Here is a 7,881-nt window from a genome sequence, read left to right as displayed (position 1 = left end):
GTGGCGCCCACAGTCACTGCTCGCGCTGATTTGTGGACTATTCTAGGGCAGGATGATCATTTATCATTCGTTTCTAATTAACCTCGTATTTATTACGTCCTGATTACAGTTATATCATTTATACATTTATTATTTTATGATGATTATATGATCAGCTCTGGTATCAGAAGGGTTAAAGTGGAGCCCTGCAATGGTGGCGGAGCCGCCCCCTGCATATCTGGGGGTGTCTGCGGCCATCCTCACATGTCCATGAGTAATCAGCAGCATAAAAAGGACGCAGCCGAATCGCGAGCATCTGACCATCCAGCCTGTTGCTATGGAAACTACCTGCAGTATCCAAGTTCCTTACGTATCCGGAGCCTTCGGAAAAAAAAAGGAGATGAAGGGGCTACGACAACTCTCCCTGCCGGAGACGATCTTCGGCACATGACATTTTCATAGGGGGGCAGAATGAAAGCGATTTTAATATAATTAGAGCAGTTCGATGGGGCAGCAACAAGAAATATAGACGAGATACGATCAACAGCGACCTTGAGACGCCCTCTGCTGTCATATCTGTCCCAGGAAAACCATCACAGCCCCTGCAGCGGTTGTCACCCAGCTTTCCTGAAAGGCAGAGTGGCTAGCAGAGCAGTAATAACGGGGGCGGGGGATGGATCGCGGCAGAAATGGACAGATTTGCCCTTCAGGGCTCTAGGAAAGCTGAGTGTCATCTGCTTTCAAATGCAGAACCTGTTGTGATTTTACCTCATTGAAATCAAAGTGTCAAGCAGTATGAAAAAAACGTAGCAAGCCGGAGAAATTGCGCAGCTCTGAGCGCCGATGAACTAATGGGAAGTGCCGCTGCATCAGGCCAAAAAGATGCGGCCTGGAGGAACACGGGGCGAAGCTGCAGATTGTGCTGCGTGAGTTTTAGAATTTGGGGGAAAATTTAGAAAATGATGTTTCAATTTCTCACCATGTTCAAGATCTCAGCTTGCTGTTAGTGAATGAGAACATCCTTGCTAAAATCCAGAGACTTAATACTGATTGTCTACACAATCCTCTGTGAGCAAAACTGCCTGGAATCTAGATTGATGTATTTTACCTGCACTGATACATTGTAACAAACTATCAGGACAGGAGAGAGATCTGTGCAGCTGCTGATGTGTTTGGCTGGCAGAGGATTATTTAGACTAAATACAATTGTAACAAACCCTCAGCTGTGAGAAGTATTAGGTCAAGAAAGGTTTCATCTCCTGGATGTAAACAAGAATTAGAAAGTTGCAGAACTTTGATTAAGATTTATACATATATATATAAAATCTAACCCCTTTATAGTCACCCCCTCCTCCTCCTGGTTCTCCCTCATCCAATACAGATCTTCGGCCTTTCCGTCACCCTTTACACAGAAAATGTCCTTTAATCCGGCATCTAACGGTCCAGACATTGTAAATCTGACATATCGAAGATTAGATTCTGAGACTCCTCCGTCCTCACAGTTTATGTTTTATAGACTTTTCTATGACCATCTGATAATCCAGAATGTCTGATAATCCAGAATGTCTGATAATCCAGCACCTGTCAGGAGTTGTACCGTGTTCACGTCGACCTGTTTATATTATAAGGTCATGGAGGTCACTCTTGTATTGCAGGTTACTTCCACTTTAATAAGTCCACATTCATTAGTGCGGTCACGTAGCGTTGTTCTAGATAATCCTTTTTGTTGTGCGGTATAATGGGCGGGCGGGCGGGCGGGCGGGGGAGCGCGGAGCAGATGTGAGGCTTCCTTCTCATAATTGCGGAGATGGTGCTGCTGCGATGTTCAGGGCACATACGTCACCGGGTCACCTCCGGCACAGGGGACTCCTCAGCATCAGTTTACAGGGTGACGGGGGAAGTCTGCGCTGATAAACGAGCGCGGCGCCGGCCCGGTAAACATTCTTTTATTCTGTACTGAGCAGATGAATATAAATAGGTGAAGCCGGGAGCAGATCCGCTCTGCAGGGAGTTCATCATCAGTGTCTGAGTGTTCAGCCCGCCAGTGCAAATACACACGGGTTGTGTCACGACTCAGAGCTGGGGTGTAACGGCGCCACCATGGCTGCAAGGGCAAAGGCAGCATTGGTAAAAGGCGGGGGTGCCAGTCATAGGTTTCCATAGTGGATACAGCAAAATGCCCCCCTCCCCTCATACTCCATGAGGCCGAGTCACTGATTAGTGAGACTATCCCTGATGTCTACAGCGGTTTAGAGGTTAACAGTCACGTCCAGGGTGGTGACGGGCGACGACATCATCTCTGGACGGAAAGATTATTATAGTAAGTGATGCCGTATATGTCTGAGGTCCTGAAGGGGTTAACAGTAAAATCTCTGGAGGTCCAAGGTGAGTTAGAAGGGAAACGCCTAAAATTCCTTGTAGTTTAGGATGGTGAAGGGGTTAATTATACTATCTAGGTCAAGTGTAGGGTTAAATTGAATACTGGGCTGATTAATATCATTATATATCTTTATTGGTGTCAACGTTTTGTTTTCTGATACAGAGCTCCAAATCCTCTACATAGAATTACATAATAACAGTCTGCTGCCTGCAGCCACCATTAGGGGGAGCTCACTACATACAGATATATACAGCTCCTATAGAGTTACACCATAAGATTCTGCTGCCTGCAGTCACCACTAGAGGGAGCTCACTACATACAGATATATATAGCTCCCCGAGTTACACGATAACATTCTGCTGCCTGCAGCCACCACTAGGGGGAGCTCACTACATACAGATATATATAGCTCCCCGAGTTACACGATAACATTCTGCTGCCTGCAGCCACCACTAGGGGGAGCTCACTACATACAGATATATACAGCTCCTATAGAGTTACATGATAATATTCTGCTGCCTGCAGCCCCCACTAGGGGGAGCTCACTACATACAGATATATACTGCTCCCATAGTTACATGATAACATTCTGCTGCCTGTAGCCACCACTAGAGGGAGCTCACTACATACAGATATATAAAGCTCCCATAGAGTTACACCATAAGATTCTGCTGCCTGCAGTCACCACTAGAGGGAACTCACTACATACAGATATATATAGCTCCCCCGAGTTACATGATAATATTTTGCTGCCTGCAGCCACCACTAGGGGGAGCTCACTACATACAGATATATACAGCTCCTATAGAGTTACATGATAATATTCTGCTGCCTGCAGCCACCACTAGGGGGAGCTCACTACATACACAGGCACTGGGTATTATAGAACTCAAACTGGATGACTCAGGGTATATATTTAGTCGTATGTTGTTTTTTAGGATGTGGATCCCCACCAGGTTGAAGACTAGTTCATCAGCGACAGGTGTGACCCCTGCTGTGGGGTCACTCGGGGGCCTGCACTGTATTCGGCAGAGCTCAATGTCATAGTCTTTTCTTTCTGCTTTCTCAGTATTTCGCCCGCGATCGGTGTCATTTACCGCCCGTTCATACCCACCCCCTCCCAGGAAAAGGATATGAACAAGTCACCGGTTACCATAGCACCCAGGTGTCTGATGAGATCTCTGCTGCCTGCAAACTAATGAGGTGGATCTCTGTGTAGAGATATCAGCAACCGAGCCAAGCTGGGGGGCCCCGTACATTCCGCTCCAGACCCCCCACAAGTCATAACCGCGGCTCCTCATTTCTGGTCATGTATTTACTTTGCCCTGAAAATATGAATCGCCTCTTTCTGGCTTGTTGTTGCTGAGCTGCTCCTGGTTGTTACAATGTATCAGTTCATATTGATCATTTGTTTCCTTTATAATTACACATCGGCCCTGTCTAGTGTTACGTCACGTGTGTGCCATGATACAGCGGGCACTGCCGGCGGGTACATGCCCCCCCCCCCTCCCTGGATATTACAGGATCTTCTGAGCGCCACAGGCAATGAATAATGTAGAGGAGCTCAGAAAATGGAAACGGGATGTGTTGTGCCATGTGAAGCTGCTAACGAGGCCTCGGCCGGGCGGCACCGCGCACACGTCGCCCATCAATTATACATACACACAGGGTGAGGAGACACCCACCCCCTTAAACACTCATATACAGACTAACACCACTAAGGCCAAATTCAGACGAAAAACCGCTAAATATAAATAAATCTGCATTACTGATGAATCTACTTACAATAGGGAGCTTCTTAGCGCGCATTTTGATCAAATTGTGTGAGCCCACCTGCCACGACAAGGCGACCTCTATGAGGTGGGAACCTACGCTGCACATAAACCCATAACTGGGACTAAACCTACATATATATATATCTGAGGATGCCAGCTTTAAGCTAATTAAAATCACCCAGGGCAGAACGGGAGGAGTGCAAGATCAAAAAATGGAGGCAGTCACTGACCCCACATATATACAATACATAAGAGACAAAAAAGTTTGAACAGCATTCCAGCACAATGAAACAAAGCGTTCTTACACCTGTATACTCGTCTTGTCTCATTTTGCTGGAATGCTGTTCAAACTTTTTTATCTCTCATGTATTGTATATATGTGGGGTTAGTGACTGCCTCCATTTATTGATCTTGCACTCCTCCCATTCTGCCCTAGGTGATTTCAATTAGTTTAATGCTGGCATCCCTAAGTATAGGTAGGTTTAGTCCTAGTCCTGGGTTTATGAGCAGCGTTAGGGACCCACCTTATAGAGGTCGCCTTGTCGTGGCAGGTGGGCTCACACAATTTGATCAAAATGTGCGCTAAGAAGCTCCACATTGTATGTAGATTCAGCAGTGATGCATATTTATTTATTTAATAGTGTTTAGGTGGCATTGGTGTTCACAGAGTGCTATATATATATATATATGCGCACACACACATACACACCAACAGAACTAAGCCTTCACATATATACATAATACACTCAGATATTCACACACAAAAATGTCTAAACCGTCATACATACACACATTATATACGCACAGGCCGTCATACATACACACATTATATACGCACAGGCCGTCATACATACACACGATTATATACGCACAGGCCGTCATACATACACACATTATATACGCACAGGCTGTCATACATACACACATTATATACGCACAGGCCGTCATACATACACACATTATATACGCACAGGCCGTCATACATACACACGATTATATACGCACAGGCCGTCATACATACACACGATTATATACGCACAGGCCGTCATACATACACACGATTATATACGCACAGGCCGTCATACATACACACATTATATACGCACAGGCCGTCATACATACACACGATTATATACGCACAGGCCGTCATACATACACACGATTATATACGCACAGGCCGTCATACATACACACATTATATACGCACAGGCTGTCATACATACACACATTATATACGCACAGGCCGTCATACATACACACATTATATACGCACAGGCCGTCATACATACACACATTATATACGCACAGGCCGTCATACATACACACATTATATACGCACAGGCCGTCATACATACACACATTATATACGCACAGGCCGTCATACATACGCACATTATATACGCACAGGCCGTCATACATACGCACATTATATACGCACAGGCCGTCATACATACGCACATTATATACGCACAGGCCGTCATACATACACACATTATATACGCACAGGCCGTCATACATACACACATTACATACGCACAGGCCGTCATACATACACACATTATATACGCACAGGCCGTCATACATACACACATTATATACGCACAGGCCGTCATACATACGCACATTATATACGCACAGGCCGTCATACATACGCACATTATATACGCACAGGCCGTCATACATACACACGATTATATACACACAGGCCGTCATACATACGCACATTATATACGCACAGGCCGTCATACATACACACGATTATATACGCACAGGCCGTCATACATACACATTATATACGCACAGGCCGTCATACATACACACATTATATACGCACAGGCCGTCATACATACGCACATTATATACGCACAGGCCGTCATACATACACACGATTATATACGCACAGGCCGTCATACATACGCACATTATATACGCACAGGCCGTCATACATACACACGATTATATACGCACAGGCCGTCATACATACACACATTATATACGCACAGGCCGTCATACATACACACATTATATACGCACAGGCCGTCATACATACACATTATATACGCACAGGCGGTCATACATACACACATTATATACGCACAGGCCGTCATACACACACACATTATATACGCACAGGCCGTCATACACACACACATTATATACGCACAGGCCGTCATACACACACACATTATATACGCACAGGCCGTCATACATACACATTATATACGCACAGGCCATCATACATACACACATTATATACGCACAGGCCGTCATACATACACATTATATACGCACAGGCCGTCATACATACGCACATTATATACGCACAGGCCGTCATACATACACATTATATACGCACAGGCCGTCATACATACGCACATTATATACGCACAGGCCGTCATACATACACACATTATATACGCACAGGCCGTCATACATACACACATTATATACGCACAGGCCATCATACACACACACATTATATACGCACAGGCCGTCATACACACACACATTATATACGCACAGGCCGTCATACATACACATTATATACGCACAGGCCGTCATACATACGCACATTATATACGCACAGGCCGTCATACATACGCACATTATATACGCACAGGCCGTCATACATACGCACATTATATACGCACAGGCCGTCATACATACGCACATTATATACGCACAGGCCGTCATACATACGCACATTATATACGCACAGGCCATCATACATACGCACATTATATACGCACAGGCCGTCATACATACGCACATTATATACGCACAGGCCGTCATACATACGCACATTATATACGCACAGGTGGTCATACATACACACATTATATACGCACAGGCCATCATACACACGCACATTATATACGCACAGGCCGTCATACACACGCACATTATATACGCACAGGCCGTCATACATACGCACATTATATACGCACAGGCCGTCATACATACACACATTATATACGCACAGGCCGTCATACACACACACATTATATACGCACAGGCCGTCATACATACGCACATCATATATATACGCACAGGCCGTCATACACACACACATTATATACGCACAGGCCGTCATACATACGCACATCATATATACGCACAGGCCGTCATACACACACACATTATATACGCACAGGCCATCATACACACGCACATTATATATACGCACAGGCCGTCATACATACACACATTATATACGCACAGGCCGTCATACATACACACATTATATACGCACAGGCCGTCATACATACACACATTATATACGCACAGGCCGTCATACACACGCACATCATATATACGCACAGGCCGTCATACACACGCACATTATATACGCACAGGCCGTCATACACACGCACATTATATACGCACAGGCCGTCATACATACGCACATTATATACGCACAGGCCGTCATACATACACACATTATATACGCACAGACCGTCATACATACACACATTATATACGCACAGGCCGTCATACATACACATTATATACGCACAGGCCGTCATACACACACACATTATATACGCACAGACCGTCATACACACACACATTATATACGCACAGGCCGTCATACATACGCACATCATATATACGCACAGGCCGTCATACATACACATTATATACGCACAGGCCGTCATACACACACACATTATATACGCACAGGCCGTCATACATACACACATTATATACGCACAGGCCGTCATACATGCGCACATCATATATATA

The sequence above is a fragment of the Rhinoderma darwinii genome, unplaced genomic scaffold (assembly GCF_050947455.1).
Source record: "Rhinoderma darwinii isolate aRhiDar2 unplaced genomic scaffold, aRhiDar2.hap1 Scaffold_816, whole genome shotgun sequence".
Taxonomy (NCBI): Eukaryota; Metazoa; Chordata; class Amphibia; order Anura; family Rhinodermatidae; genus Rhinoderma; species Rhinoderma darwinii.
This window is presented reverse-complemented; position numbering follows the sequence as displayed.